The sequence below is a fragment of the Mobula hypostoma genome, chromosome 1, assembly GCF_963921235.1.
Source record: "Mobula hypostoma chromosome 1, sMobHyp1.1, whole genome shotgun sequence".
Taxonomy (NCBI): domain Eukaryota; kingdom Metazoa; phylum Chordata; class Chondrichthyes; order Myliobatiformes; family Myliobatidae; genus Mobula; species Mobula hypostoma.
Genome location: NC_086097.1, coordinates 6,395,167 through 6,421,269, shown reverse-complemented (window position 1 = coordinate 6,421,269; position 26,103 = coordinate 6,395,167). Strand labels below are relative to the sequence as shown.

The window sequence follows — 26,103 nt, the reverse complement described above, 5'->3', positions numbered from 1 at the left end:
GTAAAACTAAACATACAACAGTTATCCTTGGCTCCTGTGTTTTTCTTTTAATTAGTTTTATGTTTTACAAATAATAAAATATACAAGGAGAGCAATAAAGAAATAGAGTTAAGAATCTTTTGAAGATGGGGATAGGTTAACAAAAGAAGAATTCATCCATTTTCAAGAAAGAAAAAGCAAGAATCAGAATCAGGTTCCATCGGAATCGGCGGGAGGAGAGAGAAGCAGTGCGCCGCGCGTGCGCAGCCCTCCGGTGAAAAATGTTATTGTATCCATTAAATAGAGACCATGGACAATTCCGATTTGATGGAGATGGACGTGAAAGCACAGAGGAACATCTGGAGAAATTTCTGAAACGCTCGTTTGCTGCTGTCATTACTGCGCAGTCGGGAATCTTTCGGAGGGAAGGCCTCAAAATCCCCGGCTTTGCCTGCTGTTGGCGACCGAGAAGGAGGTCGAATCGCCCGGACAGAGATGGCGCTCAGTACTCGGTGTCGGAGAGCTGATCAGAGCTCAAAGCTTTCCGATGACTCGGAGTCAGACCGTGGTCGGGTATGGCAGGGAGAGTTTTTCTTCCTTCTCCCGTCTGCGTGAGATGTGGGATATTTGAGAGATTTTGAACTTTTTACTGTGCTCATGGACTTCTTCATCAAGTTATGGTATTGTTGCACTGTTGTAACTATATGTTATAATTATGTGGTTTTGTTAGTTTTTCAGTCTTGGTGTGTCCTGTGTTTTGTGATATCAGACTGGAGGAAATAATGTATCATTTCTTAATGCATGCATTACTAAATGACAATAAAAGAGGACTGCGTGTCTTCATAATCTAATATCACTAACATATGACATATGCTGTGAAATTTGTTGCAGCAATACAGTGCAATGCAATGTTTAAAAATATATTAATTGCAATAAGAAATATGTACATAGTATATACAAAATTAAGTAAATAGTGAAAAGAGAGGTAGAAAAATTGTTCATGGGTCCATTGTGTATTCAGAAATCTAGTGGTGGGGTGGATGAAGCTGTTCCTGAAACATTGAGTGTGTTTCTTTAGGCTCCTGTACTTCCATTTTGATGGTGGCAATGAAAAGACAGTATGGCCTGGGTGATGGAAACCCATCATGATGGATGTCGTCCTTTTGAGGCATTACCTTTTGAAGACTTCCACGATGCTGGGGAGTGGTGGCTGGTGCCCATGATGGACTTTTCACACAGGAAGCTTCTACAGCAAAGTGATGGACAGATGTCTTTTGATTTACTGGCCTCTGATTTTACGGTAGCATTACAGTGCAAAAGCAATCATTTGCGAAATTATAATGTGTATATAATCAATAAAAAATTACTCTAACTTCACATTATTCTATAGCTATGTTCTACTTCTCTTTGTTTCGTGTACTTACTAATGAACAAAATAAGCTATAGGATAACTGGCCTCGGGCACACAGATTCCTGCATGAATGCTGAAGTAATTATGAAAAATTTCCCTTGTGTTTTTGGGAGAAGAAAGATTTGCATTTTTCGCATGCATTTCAGAACAACCATTGTTACTTCACAGCCAGTGAAATTCATTTGAAGTGCAGTCACTGTGAGAAGGAAGGACATAAGCCAATCTGCACATGGCGTGCTCCCGCAAAAGGAAATATGATAATGACCAGATAATTAATTCAGTGAGAATGATCGAGGTATCAATATGGAAAAACTTTCCATTCCATTTCAAAGGATCTTTCATGGGTATCTAGGAAATCATACTGAGATTTATGTCAAGGCCACTGCATTCTCTGAAATTTGAAGTGAAGCATGTGCCTGTAGTTTTTTTTTTGTTTCCAATCTTCTCTGTCGATCCCTGAAGATCTATCCTGGGCCAAACATATTGAGATATTGATGCAATTACAAAGATGCCATGACAGCGGCTACATTTCATTCGGAGTTTGAGAAGACTTGGTATGACACCAAAAACCCTCACAATTTTCAACAGATAAAGAATGGAGAACATTCCAACTGGTTGCATCATGGAGATATGGAGGGGACGACTGCACAAGATTGGAAAAAAAACACAGAAAGTTGAAAGTTCCATCAAGGGCACGAGCCGTCCCAGCATCTAGGACTTCTCCAAAGTTCAACGTACACTTATTATCAAAGTATGCATACTACATACACCCTTTAGATTCATCTTCTAACAGTCAGCTACAAAACAAAGAAATCCAATAGAACTCATGAAAAAAGACCATCAAACACCGAATGTGCAACAAAACAAAACAAAACATACAAACTATAAAAGTAAGCAAGTAGCTTTCAGAACTGAAGTTCACAAAAGTGAGTCCCCAGCCATGAAGCCAGTCACATCCAATCCAGGAGCCCATTAGTTGCAGGCCACAGCCTTAGTACAGCACAGAGACCAAAAACCAATACCCTGGCCTTTTCAATCCAGCTCGAAGCTTAAATCAGTCAAATATCAGCTTGTTCCTCTCTCTTGGGCCAAGGTCCTGCTGCCCTGACCCTGTCTCGCCTCAGTTCTGCCGCCTTGAATCGTGTCCAATTCTGACATACCAATCCTCCTCAATAGAGGAGAGACTGAGCAGAAGTGGAGAGACTGAGCAGATTCAAATTTCTGGGTGTCAAGATCTCTGAGGATCTAACCTGGTCCTAACATATCGATGCAGTCATAAAGAAGGCAGGACAGTGGCTGTGCTTCATTAGGGGTTGGGGAGATTTGACATGTCAACAAATACACTCAAAAACTTCTGTCGTTGTACTGTGGAGAGGATTCCGACAGGCTATGTCGCTGTCTGGTTGGGGGCAGGGGGATCTACTGCACAGGACCAAAAGAAGCTGCAGAGTGTTGTAAATCTGGTCAGCTCCATCTTGGGTACTGGCCTGGAGGATGCCTGGGATGTCTTCAGGGAGCGTTGTCTCAGAAGGAGAACATCCATTATTAAGGACCCCCAGCACCCAGGGCATGCCCTTTTCTCACTGTTGCCATCACGTAGGAGGTGCAGAGGACTGGGGGCACACACTCAGCGATTCAGGAACAGCTTCTTCCCCTCTGCCATCTGATTCCTGGATAGACATTGAATCCTTGGACACTACCTCACTTTAAAAAAATATATACAGTATTTCTGTTTTGTGCATGGTTTTTCTTAATCTATTCAATATATGTACACTGCAATTGATTTTCTTGTTTATTTATTATTATATCTATTGTTTTTTATTCTCTTCTAGATTATGTATTGCATTGAACTGCTGCTGCTGCTAAGTTAACAAATTTTATGTCACATGCTGGTGATAATAAACCTGATTCTGATTCTGAAGATACACACTCAACAATTCAGTAATAGCTCTTCCTCTCCACCATCAGATTTCTGAATGGACAGTAGACCCAGGTACACTACCTTATTTTCTTTGTACTAGTTATTTAAGTATTTTTTAAAAATGTATTTCTTATTGTAATTTATTGTTTTTTTATTGTTATGTATTGCAATATTCTGTTCTCACAGAACTAGAAATTTTGCAACATACCAGTGATATGAAACCTGATTTAGATTCTGATTGCCGCATCATGCTGGGGCAGAGTGAACTCAAAGTGTGCCCAAAATGGAAATAACTTTTGAAGAGCGATTCAAACTGAGGAAGGTAGTTGTAGATTTGAAGAGATCTGGTAGAGCGGTAGAGCAGATAGTGATGTTTGCTCACAGCCTCACAGACCTGGGTTTTGTTCTGGTCTATAGTGCTGCATGTACAGAATTTGCACTTTTACCTGATGATAGTCTGCTATCCAAACACATGCTGGTCATAGACCATGAAACTAAGGACTAACTATAGACCATGAAATTACACTAAGGACAGTTTACAATGGCCAGTTAATCAATTGATCCAGCGGAGTTGAGCGTTTCTGGGAATAAAAGGGTGACCATACGAGGAGAGTTTGATGGCTGTGGGCCTAAAATCACTGGAGTACAGGCCCAGAGCCATTTGGCCCATTGAGTCTGCTCCACCATTCAATTGTAGCTGATTTATTATTCCTCTCAATCCTGTTCTCTGGACTTCTCCCTATAACCTTTGAAACCCTGTCTAATCACAAACCTATCAAGCTTTGCTTTTAACAGACTCAATGATTTGAGCTCCACAGCCACCTGTGGCAATGAATTTCACAGATTCACTAATCTCTGTCTAAAGAAATTACTCCTCATTTATGTTCTAAATAGACATTTCTCTATTCTGAGGCTGTGTCCTCTGGTTCCTGACTCCCCCTCTATAAGAAACATCCTCTCCACATCTACTCTATCTAGGCATTTCAATATCCCGATAGATTTCAAGGAGAATACCCCTCGTTCTTCTCAACTCCAGTGAGTACAGGGCTTCAAATGCTCCTTGTATATTAATCCTTTCATTCCCAGAATCATTCTTGTGAACAGGTTATAGAACCTCTCCAATGCCAACACATCTTTTCTTAGATAACAGGTGCAAAACTAATGACAATACTCTAAGTGCAATCAAATTGGCCATTGAAAATTATCCCTAGTGTGCATGAGAGTGAGGGAATCTAGGGAGAATTGTCTTGAAAGTCAAAATAGGATAAATAGGATTAATGTCAAAGGGGTGTTTGATGTTGGAAAAGTACTTGGTTGCTCTAAAGGCCTGTTTCTATGCTGTAGGGGTCTCCATATACAAATGAAGCTAAACTCTCAGGCACATTCCGGGCTGCAGGAGTACGTGCTGAGAGACACACTGAGGCAAGGTTCAGCCACTACCAGAGCTCAGTGGGTAGGACCACAGTGTAGGGTCCTTTTCCTCAGGCTGTGTATTGTAATATGGACAAGGTCACCAGAGAGACACTGAAGATAGTGGAGATAGAAGTGTTTTATTCAACAAAAGCGAGCAGCAGGTATCATAATGAGACCCTTTCGGAGGAAGAGGCTTGTTCAACCCAATATTACATGGCATTTTAGATGCTAAAGGTCAAAGGACAATTCTACAGTACAGTGTATCTACAAAGCTCCTTTCAAATTACACGTAACTTTCACACTTCCTTCTTCATTCTCCAGACATCCAAAATAAATGCTAATCACCATTTTCTGGTTGTTCAATTAACTGCTGTCCACAGCTCCAGGAAAAATATATTCCTCTGAATAGATTTTAAATTTAATCAAGAATCCAGGTCCAGGTCTAAAGATTGGTTGCTGAAGTTAGTGTATGCTCCATACCCTCATTCTAGAATATGCCCTAACAGTGAGGGAGGGGCCGGACCGGGTGAAGATCAGTGGTTACTTTAGCAGTATACCACCCCAGAGAGACAATTGATTGTCAGCAGTGATATTGATGTGTAGGAATGAAATATGAATTGACTACGAATGTAAAGGATGAAAAAGTATTGAATGGTTTATTCCTGTAAATATGTTTTTTATTATGAATAAAGTTAATTCTTCTTCTTTTTCTTCTTCTGTCCATTGGGATTATGGCTGATTTTCTTGCACTCCTGTTCTGTGGGTTTTGAGGTGACTGACATAATCAGATTAGAACCTATAGTTTCCACCCTGGATGCTTGATGGGATTATGATGTTGTATTCCTTCCACTGCTTGTGGTGAGCTTTCCAAGGATTCTGCCTCGTAGACTCGAGCTTCTTGATTCCCTTTGGAGTGTGTATTTCCGATCTGAGTCCTTATGGAACATAGAACATAGAACATAGAATAGTACAGCACAGTACAGGCCCTTCGGCCCACAATGTTGTGCCGACCCTCAAACCCTGCCTCCCATATAAGCCGCCACCTTAAATTCCTCCATATACCTGTCTAGTAGTCTCTTAAACTTCACTAGTTTATCTGCCTCCACCAATGACTCAGGCAGTGCATTCCACACACCAACCACTCTGAGTAAAAAACCTTCCTCTAATATCCCCCTTGAAATTCCCACCCCTTACCTTAAAGCCATGTCCTCTTGTATTGAGCAGTGGTGCCCTGGGGAAGAGGCGCTGGCTATCCACTCTATCTATTCCTCTTATTATCTTGTATACCTCTATCATGTCTTCTCTCATCCTCCTTCTCTCCAAAGAGTAAAGCCGTAGCTCCCTTAATCTCTGATCATAATGCATAATCTCTGAACCAGGCAGCATCCTGGTAAATCTCCTCTGTACCCTTTCCAATGCTTCCACATCCTTTCTATAGTGAGGCGACCAGAACTGGACACAGTACTCCAAGTGTGGCCTAACCAGAGTTTTATAGAGCTGCATCATTACATCACGACTCTTAAACTCTATCCCTCGACTTATGAAAGCTAACACCCCATAAGCTTTCTTAACTACCCTATCCACCTGTGAGGCAACTTTCAGGGATCTGTGGACATGTACCCCCAGATCCCTCTGCTCCTCCACACTACCAAGTATCCGGCCAGTTACTTTGTACTCTGCCTTGGAGTTTGTCCTTCCAAAGTGTACCACCTCACACTTCTCTGGGTTGAACTCCATCTGCCACTTTTCAGCCCACTTCTGCATCCTATCAATGTCTCTCTGCAATCTTCGACAATCCCCTACACTATCTACAACACCACCAACCTTTGTGTCGTCTGCAAACTTGCCAACCCACCCTTCTACCCCAACTTCCAGGTCGTTAATAAAAATCATGAAAAGTAGAGGTCCCAGAACAGATCCTTGTGGGACACCACTAGTCAAAATCCTCCAGTCTGAATGTACTCCCTCCACCACGACCCGCTGCCTTCTGCAGGCAAGCCAATTCTGAATCCACCTGGCCAAACTTCCCTGGATCCCATGCCTTCTGACTTTCTGAATAAGCCTACCATGTGGAACCTTGTCAAATGCCTTACTAAAATCCATATAGATCACATCCACTGCACTACCCTCATCTATATGCCTGGTAACCTCCTCAAAGAACTCTATCAGCCTTGTTAGTCACGATCTGCCCTTCACAAAGCCATGCTGACTGTCCCTGATCAGACCATGATTCTCTAAATGCCCAGAGATTCCATCTCTAAGAATCTTTTCCAACAGCTTTCCCACCACAGACGCAAGGCTCACTGATCTATAATTACCCGGACTATCCCTACTACCTTTTTTGAACAAGGGGACAACATTCGCCTCTCTCCAATCCTCCGGTACCATTCCCGTGGACAACAAGGACATAAAGATCCTAGCCAGAGGCTCAGCAATCTCTTCCCTCGCCTCGTGGAGCAGCCTGGGGAATATTCCATCAGGCCCCAGGGACTTATCCGTCCTAATGTATTTTAACAACTCCAGCACCTCCTCTCCCTTAATATCAACATGCTCCAGAACATCAACCTCACTCATATTGTCCTCACCATCATCAAGTTCCCTCTCATTGGTGAATACCGAAGAGAAGTATTCATTGAGGACCTCGCTCACTTCCACAGCCTCCAGGCACATATTACCACCTTTACCTCTAAACGGTCCTACCTTCACTCCCGTCATGCTTTTTTTCTTCACATAATTGAAGAATGCCTTGGGGTTTTCCTTTACCCTACTCACCAAGGCCTTCTCATGCCCCCTTCTTGCTCTTCTCAGCCCCTTCTTAAGCTCCTTTCTTGCTTCCCTATATTCCTCAATAGACCCATCTGATCCTTGCTTCCTAAACCTCATGTATGCTGCCTTCTTCCACCTGACTAGATTTTCCACCTTACTTGTCACCCATGGTTCCTTCACCCTACCATTCTTTATCTTCCTCACCTGGACAAATTTATCCCTAACATCCTGCAAGAGATCTCTAAACATCAATCATATGTCCATAGTACATTTCCCTGGAAAAACATCATCCCAATTCACACTCGCAAGTTCTAGCCTTATAGCCTCATAATTTTCCCTTCCCCAATTAAAAATTTTCCTGTCCTCTCTGATTCTGTCCTTTTCCATGATAGTGCTAAAGGCCAGGGACTGTCCCCCAGATGCTCACCCACAGAGATCTGTGACCTGCCCCGGTTCATTACCTAGTACTAGATCTAGTATGGCATTCCCCCTAGTCGGCCTGTCCACATACTGTGACAAGAATCCGCCCTGGAACAAGGACTCCTCTGAGTCAGTGGGGATGTTGCAAGTTTTCAAGAAGGCTCTGAGAATGGCTTTGCAAGATTTTCCTCTGAGTGCCTTGTTATCTGTTCCAATGATGGAGCTCAGAATAGACGAGGGATTTCCAATCCTGTTTATGCCTTGGACAAATGCCATTAAGCAAGGAGTCCATAGGTTGGGAACCATAGGTAGATGAACTGTGGAGGGCATTCTGACAGGCTGCATCACTGTCTGGTATGGAGGGGGCGGGGGTGGGGCTACAGTACTGGACTGAAAGAAGCTACAGAGGGTTGTAAACTCCATCTTGGGTACTAGCCTACAAAGTACCCAGGATATCTTCAAGGAGTGGTGTCTCAGAAAGTCAGCGTCCATTATTAAGGACCTCCAGCACCCAGGGCAGGCCTTTTTCTCATTGTTACCATCAGGTAAGGAGGTACAGAAGCCTGAAGGTACACACTCAGCAATTCAGGAATAGCTTCTTCCCGTGTCATCCGATTCCTGAATGGACGTGAAACCTTGGACACTACCTCACTTGTTTAATATATATTATCTTTGGTTTTTCATGATTTTTAATCTATTCAACATCCATATACTGTAATTGATTTACTCATTTATTATTATTATATTTTTTTCTTCTAAATTATGTATTGCATTGAACTGCTGGTGCTAAATTAACAAATTTCATGACACATGCCGGTGATAATAAATCTGATTCTGAGTGTGGCATCAGGTATACAAATGATGTGGCCTTACTGTTGAAACCTACTGAAGCAATGAAGGCCAATTTGATGTCTTGTACTCTTGTATATTATAAAGGACAAGATCCTGCTTTTTTTTTTTAAAAAGTCTATTAACTTGCCCTGCTATTTCCATTGATTCAGATGCATTTAAATCCAGAACTCTCAGTTCTCGAATCCCTTTTAACATTGTAGTTTATCCTCTTATTCTCATCCTCCAAAACGTAACACTTATTTGCATCGTACTTCAATTGCCATCTGCCCACCAATACCACCAGCCTTTCTTGCTTTCCCCGAGAGTGAGGAAACTCTCAACGTCTGATCATTTGAACCGCCAGGCTGAGTTGGAAAGGTAAGGGATGGGCTGAATCATGGCAGCAGGATCCTGGCTGCAGAATGGTCCAAGAGTGAGGAACAGCCCGATGGTTGGATGTTTTAAGCGCTGGGCTAGATTGAAAGGACCAGGATGTCAGGTCCTGAGGCAAGGCAAGGACCAGTTCTGCTCGCTGCTCCATGATATTTACTCAGCTTTACGCTGAAATGCAGAGCCGGCTGCAACGATGCCTGGTTTCATCGGTGGCTTTGCAACGTTTACTTGACTTTGATGAACCATGGCTGTTGCCTTCACCAGCTGCAGTAGTGCTTGGCTTTCGTAGAATTCCAGTTCTGAATGCTATTTGCTTACTTTTTGTCTGCGTGTCTGTCCCTGCGAATTGGGTGTTTAATGTTCTTTTTAATGGGTTCTTTTGGGATTTTTGTTTTGTGGCTGCATGTAAGGAGATAAATCTCAAGTTTGTATATGGTATAAATACATTAAACTTTGAACTTTATATCTTACTTCTTGCCACTATATTTCTTGATCAAATTTATACATCAGAGAAAGGGAGCCAAACAAGAAGAGCTGCATAAAAGAAAACATCTCCACCTGGACTGCTTTCTCATCAAACATTAAAACCTTGCCCTTGTTTGTCTTTTTGTAATGTGGGAAAGAAGACGAGTGAGTAGGGAAGTGCCTACAGCAAGGAAAAATTGAAACTATTTTAACAAGGCTGCTAATCTCAAATAAATATTGAAAGGATGTTCCCTCTCAGCACTGGAGGACAATCTGAGTGAGATATAGCTGTCAGGCTGTTGAGATAAGGGATTAAAATTGTACAATATACTAATAATTGATTTGCTGGATTAAGCCCTGTAATAAGAGGTACAACCTTTCAACTGACTATTGTAATTTTAATTAGCCAGATTAAAAATTTACATTGAAGTCTGTTCTGCAAACTGTTAGGAGCTTTGGAGAAATAAAAAGATAGGACAAACAAAGAAACTCATTTACAGAAATCTGTAAAAAGTAGTGGTCCTGCAAAAATATGTTAATAAAGTAATAAATGATTTCCCTTTATCCCAAGAGAGCCTGAATACAAAGGAATAGAGTTACAATGGAAGAAAATTTTGATTAGATACTATTCAGAATATGGTATTCAATCTTGACACTAAAAGGAATATGTTGGAGTTGGAAGAGTTTTCAACACATTTTCAACAAATGTATCTGGAACAAAGTTGTTCAAATTTTTAAGTCACTTTTGTGAGAAAGCAGCTTGCATGTGGAAAATTAAGGGGTAACACAATTAAAGTATTCAAGGTGTATAAATTTAATGTAAATCAAAAATTTGATATCAACGTTGGAGAGAAATAATTTCTCCTCGAGAATGAGAACTAGAATTATCAAGTACACAGAGATCTTTAATTCAGAGATATAGGTCCCAATTCCACAAGGGCAGCTGGAATACTCAACTTTATGATGAAACAAAATTTGAAATAAATTGGTAATATTAATAATGGTGAAATTTCAAAAAGTCAATTGAGTTTACAGTTAGTTGTCCTTTAGTTTTATCAATGTGGTTAGTTTTTAACTATGGACATTTTGTTGGAGGAGGAATTAGTTTTTGGGGATTTTAGCTGGTTCAGCACAACATTGTGTGCTGAAGGGAATGATGCTGTGCTTTATTGTTCTATGTCCTATGTGCTCTGAACACATTTAGCCAGACATTCCATTCAGGGGCACTTGAGTAATTGCAGGTCCCGAGAGGAACACCCACAACCAATTAAGAAATAAACTGGAGACCGAGCGTTATATTTGTCCAAGAATTTAGAAGCAGTGTCCAGTGGAACTGTCTACAATTTGAAGCTCCTTTAGAAAGTTAACATACACATTTGCTGCAGAATATTGTCGACAAGTAGTAGTGGACATTGCCCCGTCCATCACAGATAAAGCCCTCCCCTGAATTAAGCACAGCTACATGGTATGCTGCCACAGGAAAGTAGCACCCATCATCAAGGCCATGCTCTCTTCTTGCTGCTACCATCAGGAAGAAGGTATAGAGTCCTCAGGTCCCACACCACCAGGTTTAGGAAACATTATTACCCTTCAACCATCAGGCTGCTGAACGTCACTCACCTCAGGTACCAGACATAAAAGTTGCTGGTGAACGCAGCAGGCCAGGCTGCATCTCTAGGAAGAGGTACAGTCGACGTTTCGGGCTGAGACCTGATTTGATGCAGAATGGATGTGAAAGCACAGCAGAACATCTGGAGAAATTTCTGAAACACCCATCCGCTGCTGTCGTTACTATGTGGTCGTGAATCTTTCAGAGGGTAGGCGTCAAAATCCCCGGCCTTGCCTGCTTTTGGTGACCGAGAAGGAGGTCGAATCGTTCGGACAGAGATGCCGCTCAGTATTCGGTGTCAGAAGGCTAATCAGAGCTCGAAGTTTTCGGATGACTCAGAGTCGGATTGTGGTCGGCATGGCAGGGAGAGTTTTTCTTCCTCCTCCCGTCTGCGTGAGATGTGGGACATTTGAGAAACTTTAAACTTTACTGTGCTCATGGACTTCTTCATCAAGTTATGGTATTGTTACACTGTTTGTAACTATATGTTATAATTATGTGGTTTTGTCAGTTTTTTCAGTCTTGGTTTGTCCTGTGTTTTGTGATATTACACCGGAGGAAATAATGTATTATATCATAATGCATGCATTGCTAAATGACATTAAAAGAGGACTGCATGTCTTCATAATCTAAGTACGCTACAACTCATATTCCCAGTAACTGTGGGGTACCAGTGGGGTACCGCAAGGCTCAGTGCTGGGACCCCAGTTGTTTACAATATATATTAATGACTTAGATGAGGGAATTAAATGCAGCATCTCCAAGTTTGCGGATGACACGAAACTGGGTGGCAGTGTTAGCTGTGAGGAGGATGCCAAGAGGATGCAGGGTGACTTGGATAGGTTAAGTGAGTGGGCAAATTCATGGCAGATGCAATTTAATGTGGATAAATGTGAGGTTATCCACTTTGGTGGCAAAAACAGGAAAACAGATTATTATCTGAATGGTGGCCGATTAGGAAAAGGGGAGGTGCAACGAGACCTGGGTGTCATTATACACCAGTCATTGAAAGTGGACATGCAGGTACAGCAGGTGGTGAAAAAGGCGAATGGTATGCTGGCATTCATAGCAAGAGAATTCGAGTACAGGAGCAGGGAGGTACTACTGCAGTTGTACAAGGCCTTGGTGAGACCACACCTGGAGTATTGTGTGCAGTTTTGGTCCCCTAATCTGAGGAAAGCCATTCTTGCCATAGAGGGAGTACAAAGAAGGTTCACTAGGTTGATTCCTGGGATGGCAGGACATTCATATGATGAAAGACTGGATCAACTAGGCTTATACTCGTTGGAATTTAGAAGATTGAGGGGGGATCTTATTGAAAAGTATAAAATCCTAATGGGATTGGACAGGCTAGATGCAGGAAGATTGTTCCAGAGCGAGGGGTCACAGTTTGAGGATAAAGGGGAAGCCTTTTAGCACCGAGATTAGGAAAAACTTCTTCACACAGAGAGTGGTGAATCTGTGGAATTCTCTGCCACAGGAAACAGTTGAGGCCAGTTCATTGGCTATATTTAAGAGGGAGTTAGATATGGCCCTTGTCGCTAAAGGGATCAGGGGGTATGGAGAGAAGGCAGGTACAGGGTTCTGAGTTGGATGATTAGCCATGATCATACTGAATGGCGGTTCAAACTCGGCCGAATGGCCTACTCCTGCCCCTATTTTCAATGTTTCTATGTTTCTATATCCCTTTTGTTTATTATTCAATAAATATATTTATTATTATTGCAGTTTGTCTTCTTCAGCATGTTGGTTGCTTGTCAGACTGTATGTAGTTTTTCATTGATTATATTGTATTAACCATAGAACCATTGAATATTACAGCACAGAAACAGGCCTTTTGGCCCTTCTTGGCTGTGCCGAACCATATTTCTACCTAGTTTCACTGACCTGCACCTCGACGATATCCCTTCATACACCACTCATCCATGTACCTGTCCAGGTTTTTCTTAAATGTTAAAAGTGAGCCCATATTTACTACCTCATCTGGCAGCTCATTCCACACTCCCACCACTCTCTGTGTGAAGATGTCCCCCCTAATATTCCCTTTAAACTTTTCCCCCTTCACCCCTAACCCAAGTCCTCTTGTTTCTTTTCTCCCCTTGCCTCAGTGGAAAAAGCCTGCTTGCATTCACTCTGTCTATACCCATCATAATTTTATATACCTCTATCAAATCTCCCCTCATTCTTCTACGCTCCAGGGAACAAAGTCCTAACATATTCAACCTTTCTCTGTAACTGAGTTTCTCAAGTCCCAGCAACATTCTTTTAAACCTTCTTCTCTGCACTCTTTCAACCTTATTAATATCCTTCCTGTAATTTGGTGACCAAAACTGTACACAGTACTCCAGATTCGGCCTCATCAATGCCTTATACAACCTCATCACAACATTCCAGCTCTTACACTCAATACTTTGATTAATAAACGCCAATGTACCAAAAGCTCTCTTTACGACCACTTGTGACGCCACTTTCAGGGAATTTTGTATCTGTATTCCCAGATCCCTCTGTTCCACTGCACTCCTCAGTGCCTTACCATTAACCCTGTATGTTCTACCTTGGTTTGTCCTTCCAACGTGCAATACCTCACACTTGTCTGTATTAAACTCCATCTGCCATTTTTCAGCCCATTTTTCCAGCTGGTCCAAGTCCCTCTGCAGGCTCTGAAAACCTTCCCCACTGTCTACTACACCTCCAGTCTTTGTATCATCAGCAAATTTGCTGATCCAATTTACCACGTTATCATCCAGATCATTGATATAGATGACAAATAACAATGGACCCAGCACTGATCCCTGTGGCACACCACTAGTCACAGGCCTCCACTCAGAGAAGCAATTCTCTACCACCACTCTTTGGCTTCTTCCATTTAGCCATTGTCTAATCCAATTTACTACCCCTCCATGTATACCTAGCGACTGAATTTTCCTAACTAACCTCCCATATGGGACCTTGTCAAAGGCCTTACCAAAGTCCATGTAGACAACATCCACTGCCTTCCCTTCATCCACTTTCTTGGTAACCTCCTCAAAAAACTCTAACAGATTGGTTAAACATGACCTACCACGCACAAAGCCATGTTAACTCTATCAAATAAGTCCCTGTCTATCCAAATACTTGTAGATCCCATCTCTCAGTACTCCTTCCAATAATTTACCTACTACCGACGTCAAACTTACCGGCCTATAATTTCTCGGAATACTTTTAGAGCCTTTTTTAAACAACGGAACAACATGAGCTATCCTCCAATCCTCCGGCACCTCACCTGTAGACACCGACATTTTAAATATATCTGCCAGGGCCCCCGCAATTTCAACACTAGTCTCCTTCAAGGTGCAAGGGAATACCCTGTCAGGTCCTGGGGATTTATCTACTCTGATTTGCCTCAAGATAGCAAGCACCTCCTCCTCCTCAATCTGTATAGGTTCCATGACCTCACTACTTGTTTGCCTTATTTCCATTGACTCCATGCCAGTTTCCTTAGTAAATTACTAAATTCTTACTAAATTCCTTAGTATTCTTTTGTTTATTGTGGTTGCCCACAAAAAAATGAATCTCATCTATATTAAATAAATTCTGTATACTATTTTCCTTGTATATAGAAAACAGGAACTTGTCACTCGGTAGGGATGGTGATCGATGCTTCTTCTAAGGAAATGGTGGATATTGTCACTCAAACGCACACGGAGGTTGATGTATCCGACCGTGAATGAGCTGAGCACAAAATTTATCCTGTCAGTCACAATTTCTCAGTGGTTTTACTGAGGCTGTCACTTGTTTGGTTTGTAATCTATTCACAAAATTCCTGTTCCATGGTCAGCCCTTCAGCATGAGAGGTTTCAGATAAATCAGACCATCTTTCTTTTTCAACCTCAGTTCCACTTATATTCCATTCCTTCCATTTTGAATGAGTCTTGATTAGTTCAAGGCATGAAAGTGATATGGAGGGAAGGCAGAAGATTCCGGCTGAGAGGGAAAATGGATCAGCCATGATGAAATGGGGTAACAGACTCAAGGGTCAAATGGCCTAATTCTGCTCCTATATCTCATTCCTCTGGCAAATTGCATGGAACCTTTGTCCATTTGCATATTTGGAATAAATTCTGAGGTTCCATTGATCATAAATTAGTAATTTTATCAGAGAAAATATTTTTTAAAATTCATGCAAGTTCATGAGTGTTTTCTTTTAAAATTCAAGTTCAAGTTCAAATTTATTGCCCTCTGGCTGTACAAATATACAAACAAATGAAACAATGTTCCTCTGGACTAGAAAGCATATCGCACACAGCACATACAGTACTGTGCAAAAGTCTTAGGTTCATATATATATAGCTAGGGTGCATAAGATGTTTACACAGTGCTGTATTTGTCAAGGAAGAGCAGAGAGAGAGTTTGTAAATCTGGCAGTAGGAAACGATATTGAAAATGGCAAGAGTGGGGTGCAATGGAGGGGTGTGGAACAGGTAACGGAGAAGGAATGCCAGAGAAGTGGGGTGGTATGGGTGCAGCCACACTCAAGCAAGATTATTTGATTCCAAAGAATTGGTTCATTGATCATTACAGAATGTCTCTCTGGTTCCCACACCCCTCCCCTCTCCCTTCCCCCTTCCCACTCACAGTCTACAATAGAGACCCATATCAGAATCAGGTTTATAATAACTGACATTTTTTATGAAATATGCTTTATTCTGCAGCGTGATACTTAAAATTAAACCATTGCTATACATACAGTGTCTAACCAGTATTCACCATTCACCACCCGTAGAAGTTTTCATGTTTTATTATTTTACAACATTGAATCACAGTGGATTTAATCTGGCTTTTTTGTCACAAATCGACAGAAAAAGACTCTTTCGTGTCAGAATGAAAACAAATCTCTACGAAATGATCTAAGTTAAAGGGGGTGAATACTTACGCAATCAATTATTTTGTGTTTTATATTTGTAATTAATTTTGATCACTTTGTAGAGACATGTTTTCATTTTGACACAAAAGTAACTTTTTTGTTGATTAATGTCAATAAAAGCCAAATTAAATCCATTGTGATTCAATGCTGTAAAACATGAAAACTTCCGAGGGGGTGAATCCTTTTATATGCATTGTATGCACTTTCGACTTTGTGGAGTACTGTTAAACAAAATATTACCATAAATAAGTTAAGTAATAAATAGTAAACAGCTTGCTGCCCTAGTGAAGCAATCTTGGTGGTTGCAAGGCGTTCATTAGTCTCACAACCTGAGGGAAGAAGCTGTTACCCAGTCTCTCAATCCAAGTCCTGATGCTCCTGTACCTCTTTCCTGATGGTAGTGGGTCAAAGAGATTCTGGGATGGGTATCAGGGATCCTCAACAATGCTTCAGGCCCTTGGTATGCAATGCTTCTGTAAAAGTCACAAACAGGGAGGAGGGAGACCCACTGTTCCTCTCAGTAGCATTTACTATCCCCTGAGGGGTCTTGTGGTCCAATGCCTTGTCAAGCCAAGTCAATAAATAATAAACAAGACAATAGGCACAGTAGAGGGCAGTAGTAGCTTCTTACCACGCAATGAGGTAATCAGACAGGACACTATCGATGAGGCTCCTGTAGACAGTTTTTGGAATGGGGGTGCGGAGCCTTGTGTGCCTCAGTCTCCTCAGTAAGTGTGGACACTGCTGTGCCTACTAACACATGGGAAGACATTGTGGGTCCAGGTTAGATTGTCTGTTATGTTTTCAGTTTTTATTAGTTATAACCAAAATATGTAGCCTTATGCATTTATAGTGATAAAGAGCTTCATGAAAAGGTATGAACTTCCTTACATTTTCATAATAATTCCGTGGATTGTTGGCATAGCTGGCAAGCCCCAACTTTCATTGCCTTTGTCTAATTCACTTTGAGAAGGGGAACCTGAGGGGATACTTTTTTCAATCAGAAGATGGTGTGAGTGTGAAATGAGCTGTCACTGGTAGCAGTACGTGTGGTTTGATGTCAACTTTTAAGGGAAGTTTAGGACAGGTGCATAGAAAGGGTGTGGAAGGTGATGGTCCAGGTGCAGATTGATGGGACGAGGCAAAATAAAACTTTGACATGGATTAGATGGGACAAAAGGCCTATTTTTGTGCTGTACTACTGTTGTGTTTCTGAGGTGCCGGCAAGCTTCCATTGTGGCAAAAATCACTTCAACAGTACTGTCGGACAGGCTCTTGACCCATGTCAGTGAAGGGAGAGGAGAACTGAGACTGGCATGTAATTTGGAATGAAGCCTATTCTTTACCTTCTGGATGTAGAACTTGAAAGCTTTAAAGAAGACTTGGTGATTAGTTGAAAACACATTTCACAGTGTGACAAACCCAGGATGAAAGTGAACGGTTTGCATTGAATTTTTGCTGATAACTCTGAAAGACAATATATAGCTTGTAAAGCAAACAACATAATTTCTAAAATAACCATCATAAAATCAAATCATAGGTCTCTTTGTTCTCTGACATCTGGAATGAAGGAGATTAGACAGATACTTTATTCTCAACATTAGGAAGCCCCTACCAATGTTTAATCACTTATTTGATTTTGAAAATGGTTTAGAATGTCTTAAAATCTAAATTTGACACAGTGTATGGGTATAGAACACAGGCAAGTAGAATCATAGAATGAAAATAGATCATTAGACTATAAGATTTTATCAGGATCTACCTCTTAGTAATAATCACCAGGCAGACACAGAAAGGATCTGTATTTACTAACAAGTAACCTTTTTGTTGTTTCAACTAAAAAGCATGTGAGTTCACAAATTAACTGCGTGCACACACTAATTAGGATTCCCTGATCCTCAAAAACAGTTAATGAAGAAAAAAGATATTACCTGAGAAAGGAGCCTAGGTATTACTCATGGTCCTGCTCCAATCTCCAGGTGTCCATTAGGTCCTTCACAGGATGGTTGATCTTTGGAGAGTGTCAATACTTTGCATTTGAAGCTCCCTACTCTTATAGTATTCCTCATTAGTTCAAATGATGTATCTCCATCCCATTGGCTCAAGGTCATCTGACCAACCTGGTTCATCTTCTTATTGGCTCTGGTCCATGGCTACAACCAGTATTGTTCTATGGTCTCTGCCCTTAGCCTCATTTCTTTGTCTTTTTCAACTCTGACTGGTTCAAATCAGGAGACACAGGTACTTTACATAATACATAGCTGCTTGCCTGAGAATGGTCTCAGGTTTAGCAAGCCATTAGCTGAAACTCCTTGTGTCCACATTTAATTGCTCTGATTAAGTTACCCCAGAGCAAGAATCAGTTCATTAAAGAGCTCTCACAATGGGGTCTGCAAGGGCAGTCCTACAAAATGGCCACCCCCATTCTTGTTCACTGATCTTTGTTCTTTATAGCCAACAAAGTCATAGAAATAGGCCTTTCAGCCCATCAAGTCTGTCCCACCATTTCATCATGGCTTATTCATTTCCCTCTTAAACTTATTCTCCTGCCTTCTCTCAGAAAATTGGCCAGTTTACTTCAGTAAGAGAATTAGGATGAATCCAGCCTGTTACAATAAATCAACAAAATAATTTGACTATTTATATTAATTAGTGTAAAAATGGGTCTATCTATCAATTGCAAAAAGACAGAATGTGTGGTGATATCCAAAAAGAAGGAGAATCCTATCTGCAGGCTGAGAATAAACGGGGAAGACATAAAACAAGTACAGAACTTTTGCTACTTAGGAAGCTGGTGACATCAGATGGCAGGTGCGACGCAGACATCAAAAGAAGAATAGGGATGGCAAAACACACCTTTTGTGTGTTGAATGAAGAGTATACTGACCAACACTAAACTAGGCATGACAACCCCCCTCAGAGTACTGAAATGTCACGTTTATCCAGTTATGTTATATGGCTCAGAATGTTGGACAATATCTCATAACATGAGGAATAGAATTGAAGCAGCAGAGGTGCGGTTTTTGAGGAGGATGCAAAGAATATCATGGACAAAACAAATATCTAATGAGGATGTCATGAACAGAGCAAGCACAAAAAGAGAAATAATGTATGAGATCATGAAAAGGCAACATAACTTCATTGGACATGCGATTAGGAAAGAAGTGTTAGAATGCACAGTAATTATGGGAAAGATTGAAGGGAAGAAAGCAAGAGGAAGACAAAGACAAATGATGATGGAGACAGCAGCCAGAGAATTGGAAATGAATACCAATGAATTGATCCACTTGACCAGAAACAGGAGTGTGTGGGCCATGGCAGTCAAAGCTCAAACTGGGCACGGCACCTAATGATGATGATGATGATGATGATATTAATGCTACCCTCTGCTTTTTTATGTTCACTTTATACAAACCATTCTTCAGAATAAATAACAGTAATCTGTGATCGCTTTGTTACCGCATGGAATTAAAGGTCGGCACACATTCACGAACAGCATGCAAGCACCAGAGAGATAACGGAAACAGTTGTCTGTTTAATCAATTTTATAGAGAATAATTTGTACATTAATTAAATTGCAAAACATAGTAATGTAATCTATTTACCTTTTCTAATATAATCAGTGCACAATATTCACAGGATTTCATTACTTCAAGCTCTGGCGCAGATCTTTCAGCTGCTTAAGTCTATTTGTTCTCTTTTTGCTTCTAAAAGATGTATTTCTATGATGTGGACAATTGTGAAGTCATTCAATTTAGGACCTTAGGAGCAGAATTAGGCCATTCAGCCCATGAAGTCTGCTCCACCGTTCTATCATTACCGATTCATTATCCTTCTCAACCCCATTCGCTTGCCTTCTCCCTCTAATCTTTGATGCCACGACTAATTGAGAACCTATCAACCTCCACTTTAAATATACCCAATGGCAGCCTCCACAGTCATACAGGGCAATGGATTCCACAAATTCACCACACTCTGGCTAAAGAAGTTCCTCCTTATCTCTGCAACACACATAAAAGTTGCTGGTGAATGCAGCAGGCCAGGCAGCATCTCTAGGAAGAGGTGCAGTCAACGTTTCAGGCCGAGACCCTCCTTATCTCTGTTGTAAGTGGACATCCCTCCATTCTTTTCCTAAGCCCTCTGGTCCCAGACTCTCTCACTACAGAAAATATCCTCTCCACATCCACTCTACATAGAGCTTCCAATAATTTAGTAGGAAAAAATATAAAAACAGGATTTTCCAAAATATTAAGTATCAGTGATGATGAATCAAGTTAATAACAGGGATAGTTGGCAATTGGAATGGTAAACTAGATGCTGTTTTTTATTGAAAGGGGTTCAGGAATAAGGAAATCCTCCTGCAGATGGAAAGAGTTTTACTGAGACATCACATTTGGAATAGTATGGCAAGTTTTGATCTCAAATGTCGTAAACAGTTGCAACGGAGTAAGTGCACTTAATAGACTATTTCCTGTGATGACAATAGTTTTACTAGAAAGGTTTCAGAGATAAAGGATTTCAGGGTAATTGGAGGCACATGATAAAATAGCCCAAAGTCAGCATAGTTTCCTTCTGTTGAAATTCTTTGAGGATAGATAAAAGAGAATTGGTGAATGTTGTGTAGTCGGATTTTCAGAAAGCTTCTGACGAGGTGCTGCACATGAGGATGCTTAACAAGCTACAAGCCCACGGTATTACAGGAAAGATTCTAGCATGGATAAAGCAATGGCTGATTGGCAGGAGGCAAAGAGTGGGAATATAGGGAGCCTTTTATGGCTGGTTGCCATTTTTAGTGGGGTTCTGCAGAGGTCGGTGTAGGGATCGCTTATTTTTATGTTGTATGTCAATGATTTTGATGACATTATTATCGTCTTTGTGGCCAGGTTTGCAGACAGTAGGTGGAGGTGCATGTCAGTTTGAGGAAGTAGAGAGGCTACAGAGGACCTAGAGAGATTAGGAGAATGGACAAAGTAGTGGCAGATGGAATAGAGTGTCGAGAAATGTCTGGTCATGCACTTTGGTAAAAGGAATAAAAGAGCAGACATTTTTCTAAGTGAGGAGAAAATTCAAAAATCCGAGGTGCAAAGGGACTTATGAGACCTTGTGCAGGATTCCCTAAAGGTTAACTTGCAGATTGAGTCTGTGGTGAGGAAGGCAAGTGCAATGTTCGCATTCATTTCAGGAGGACTAGAATATAAAAGTAAGTATGTAATACTGAGGCCTTATAAGGTGCTGGTGATTCCACTTGGACTACTGAGAGCAGTTTTGAATGGCCAATGTAGACATGAGATCTTTGAAGGAACACAATAATAAAGGATCCTAAATTTATTATAAGGTGTTAATTTGAACCATTAACTCTGATTCTTTTTCCAGTGATGTTCCCTCACCTGCAATGTATTGCCAAAACTTCCAGTTTCATAAATCAAACTGCTGGAAAAATCCACAGGTCAGCCAGCATGAATGGGAAAAAAAGGAGTTACCGTTTCAGATGAGAAACAACACTAAGGTTTCCAGTGATACTTTTTTTTCAAATTGTCTGCTAACAGTTTTTATTTTTATTTTTCATAAACAAGAGAAAATCTACAGATGTTGGAAATCCAAGCAACACACACACACGCACACAAGATGCTAGAGGAACTCAGCAGGTCAAGTAGCATCTGTGGGAAAAAGTAAACAGTCGATGTCTTGGGCTGAGACACTTCATCAGGACTGGAAAGGAAGGAGGAAGATGCCAGAATAAAAAGGAGCGGGGAGGGGAAAGAGAATAGCTAGAAGGAGGTAGGTGAAGTCAGGTGGGTGTTAGAGATAAAGGACTGGAGAGGAAGCAATCTGATAGGAGAGGAGAATGGACCATAGGAAGAAGAGTTGGCGAAGAGACTTAGCCCAAAACGTTGACTTACTTTTGTTTCTATTTTCTTGTCAGTTTACAACATCACAGTACTTACATTCAGTATTATTGTGAAGCAAATAAATGGACAATCTTTGTGTCAATATCTAGCATTCTTAGGCTGTGTTCTTCTGTTCATCTGATCTGCAATACTTTGTACCAGTAAAAAAGGATGAAGATCTTTAAGATTCAAAATCACTGATATCCAGGACAGAATATAGTCTCACTTTCAAGGACTCTTCATTTCGTGTTCTCGATACATTTAACTTATTTACGAGGGGCGATTGATAATTTCGTGGCCTAAGGTAGAAGGAGTCAGTTTTAGAAAACCTAGCACATTTATTTTTCCTACATTTATACACTTAGTCCAGCAGTCGTGGAGCATGCAGATCCCTTCTTTGTAGAAGTTGGCGTCTTGGACCTCCAGAAAGTGGTCTACAGCAGGGGTGATTGATAAGTTTGTGGCCTAAGGTAGAAGGAGATGAGGAGAAACTTCAAACTTTCTGCATTTTCACTCAAAGAGTTGAACTGTACGTGCATGTAATGAGAGCTGTATAACTCATCTCCTTTTACCTTAGGCCACAAACTTATTAATCACCCCTGCTGTGGACCACCTGGAGGTCCAAGACGATCTCGTTACATGCATGTGCAGTTCAACCCTTTGAGTGATAATGCAGAAAGTTTGAAGTTAATAACTCATCTCCTTCTACCTTAGGCCATGAACTTATCAATTACCCCTGCTGTGGACCACTTCTACAAAGAAGGAATCCGTATGCTCCACGACCGCTGGACTAAGTGTGCAGTCATTCATTGATTCAAAGATGCAAAGTACATTTATTATCAAAGTATGTATTCAGAATACAACTCTGAGATTGTCCTTCAGCACGCAGCACAAAACAAGGAAATGTCATGGAAGCCATTCAAAGAAAACATGAAACACCTAATACCCAATAGAAGAACAAATTGCACAAACAGAAAACAGCGAGCACACAACAGATAGAATAAGAAACATCAATCCAGGAGCCCAGAAGTATTCAATCCAGTTCATTTCAACACTGCAAGCCAAGGCAATCTTCCCCGAGGAGACCCAGTCCGCACTCATCGCCCGATCGAACCTTTCAAATACAGTACAAACAGGAACCAGGATCCAGAAACACATGCAACATGAACGTCATGGCCCCCAAAACGAGTCCACAGCCACGAGCCTGAGATATCAATCCTTACAGCGTGGAGCCCAAGGCTCCTGCACTTTCCTCTGGCAGGAGCAAGCAAGAAGGAGAGGACGACCGGCAGAGGGACAGACTGACAGCGCTAAACAGCCGCCCTTTTCCACTTTTGTATTTATCAACTTCAAACTTGCTCGGATGCCTCAGTCAGAGAGAAGCCGTGGAGTTGATCATGGGCTCACGCCCTTCCTCCAGTCTTCCAGGCTGCTAGGCCACACACTCTGCTCCCAACCTCACCAAATTCCCTTGGAAAGAGAAAAGCACCAGAGCATTCATTCAGCTCAAAAACATACCATCAAAATGTAATTCACAGATTCAAATCACATGCAGCTTAATAAAAGAAATATTTTTGAAAGGAGAGGTAAAAGAAATAGTTACGTGAACTGTTTGAAGGGTGTCACGTTGGTCACATTGTTTGCTGGCGCCATCTTGAGGAGTATTGTTCAATTCTATTGTGTTTCTTTATGTTTACTGTGAATGCCAGCAAGAAAATTAATCTCAGCGTTGCATATGGTGACATATATAAAGTATATATGTACTTTGATAACTATTGAACGTTGAACTAGAATTTTTCTGCTTAGTAGCTAATATCTCTAAAGGAAATGATCAGCTATCAAACATTGACACATTAGATCGCCTTAGACTTCTGAAGTTTAGAGAGTATGGATTATGATCAGAGATTAAGGGAGCTAGGGCTTTACTCTTTAGAGAGAAGGAAGATGAGAGGAGATGTGATAGAGGTATACAAGATATTAAGAGGAATAGATAAAGTGGACAGCCAGCGCCTCTTCCCCACTGCTCAGTACAAGGGGACATGGCTTTAAGGTAAGGGGTGGGAAGTTCAGGGGGGATACTAGAGGAAGGTTTTTTACTCAGAGAGTGGTTTGTGCGTGGAATGCGCTGCCTGAGTCAGTGGTGGAGGCAGATACACTAGTGAGTTCTAAGAGACTGCTAGACAGGTATATGGAGGAATCTAAGGTGGAGGGGGGTTATATGGGAGGCAGGGTTTGAGGGTCGGCACAACAATGTGGGCTGAAGGGCCTGTACTATTCTATGTTCTATGTTGTACGTCTAGTCCAATAATCGAATAGACAATCAGATGGTTCTGTCTTTGATTTTCTATCCCATGCCTGGACACACCATTAAGTCAAGGACAGAGCAGTAACCTCCTGAGGAAAGGTAAATGGATACATATTGTTCCGAGCTCTCAGACTTGAGCCAAGGACGACTGGTTAATGAATGGGTTTCTTCATTTGAATGGGTCACTAATACATGAAAAATATGCTCCAAGTGTTTTTTCTTGTGGTACTACAGTAGCATAGTGATTAGTATGTAGTAATATTACTTACTGTGGTGTTGCAGGGTGGCGATACGTCTCTACCAAAGGAGGTATAAGGTGCATCTCCCTCCGCTAGCCTGCAGGTCACCCTTGGGCCATGGGAACAGGTGGTGAATGGCCGTATGAGGAGCTGGTGCGTATCACAAGTCCTGGTTATGTGACAACTGACATCAGGCAGACAATCTCTGACGAACATTGATAATGAGTGGGGTCATTCATCTTGCAAAGACTCTACCCAGAAGAAGGCAGTAGCAAACCACTTTTATATAAAAATTTGCTGAGAACAGTCATGGTCATGGATAGACTATGATCACCTACGTCATATTGATGATGATGAGTATGATAAGATGGACACCTCACAACCCAACTTGTTATAAGACCATAAGATATAGAAGCAAAGTTAAGCCACTGGGCCCATCAAGTCTGCTCTGTCATTTCATCATGGTTTAATCCATCTCCCTCTCAGTCCCAATCCCCTGCCTTCTCCCTGTATCCCTTCATGCCCTCACTAATCAAGAATCTATCAGCCTCTGCCAATGACTTGGTTTGCATAACCATGGTGGCAATGCATTCCACAGATTCACCACTCTCTGGTTAAAGAAATCCCTCCCCATCTCCATTCTAAAAGGACGCTCCTCTATTATGAGACTGTGTCCTCTGGTTTTAGACAGCTACACCATAGAAAACATCACATCCACTCTATCAAGGCCTTTCAACAGGTTGCAGTGAGGACCCCCTCATTCTTCTGAAATCAAGTGAGTACAGGCCCAGAGCCATCAAATGCCCCTCATATGATAAGCCATTCAATCCTAGAATCATTTTCATGAACATCCTTTGAACCCCCTCTGATGTCAGCACATCCTTTCTTAGATAAGGAGCCCAAAACTGCTCACAGTAATCCAGGTGAACTCTTACCAATGTCTTTTAAAGCCTCAACATTATATTCTTGTTTTTATAATCTTACATCTATTGTTTACCTGTATTGTACTTTCTCTGTTCCTGTTACACGTTATTCACATTGTTATTGTTTGATTTTGTTCTATTTTAATGCAATGCTTAATAATATAATCTGTATAAATAGTATGTACAACAAGTGTTTCATTGTAGCTCTGTATGTGTTCTTCCAGCAGATATGTATCTGTTGTTCCATATCCCAGCATCATGTATCTCCAATTATATTCAGGAAGAAATTTGTAACACCTGTGTAGTGCTGGTCTTATTTCTTGTGACTGATCTCTTCACTCTTCATGAGAAAAATCAAATCAGATAGTACTACACTAGGTGCTAGAAAGTCACCAGAAGCTCCAGGTATCGGAAGGAGGCTATGAATAGAAAACACAAACTTCTGGAGGTAAGTTTTGATTATTTAAAAAAAAATGGATATACAAAATATTTACATGAGTAAGAATATTTCAAAATTCCAACATTCTGTTAGGTTTCAAATCTCAGATATCAAACAAAAACCAACTTCCTGTTTTTTAGTTAGAAGCAGTTATATTCATTAGAATGACCTTTATTACTCAAATTTCTCCAACTAATT

The 26,103-nt window shown here is 41.1% G+C and overlaps 1 long non-coding RNA gene across 2 annotated transcripts; it reads left to right on the top strand.

The window, feature by feature from the left end:
* Positions 1-25,741, top strand: LOC134350950 (uncharacterized). 2 transcript variants are annotated; one of them, XR_010019035.1, is made up of 4 exons: positions 1-659; positions 3,223-3,383; positions 24,587-24,696; positions 25,694-25,718. It is a non-coding gene; the product is annotated as an uncharacterized LOC134350950 (long non-coding RNA). The 2 variants fall into 2 exon arrangements; XR_010019034.1 differs by having other exon boundaries at positions 24,587-25,741.
* The last annotated feature ends 362 nt before the right edge of the window (positions 25,742-26,103 follow it).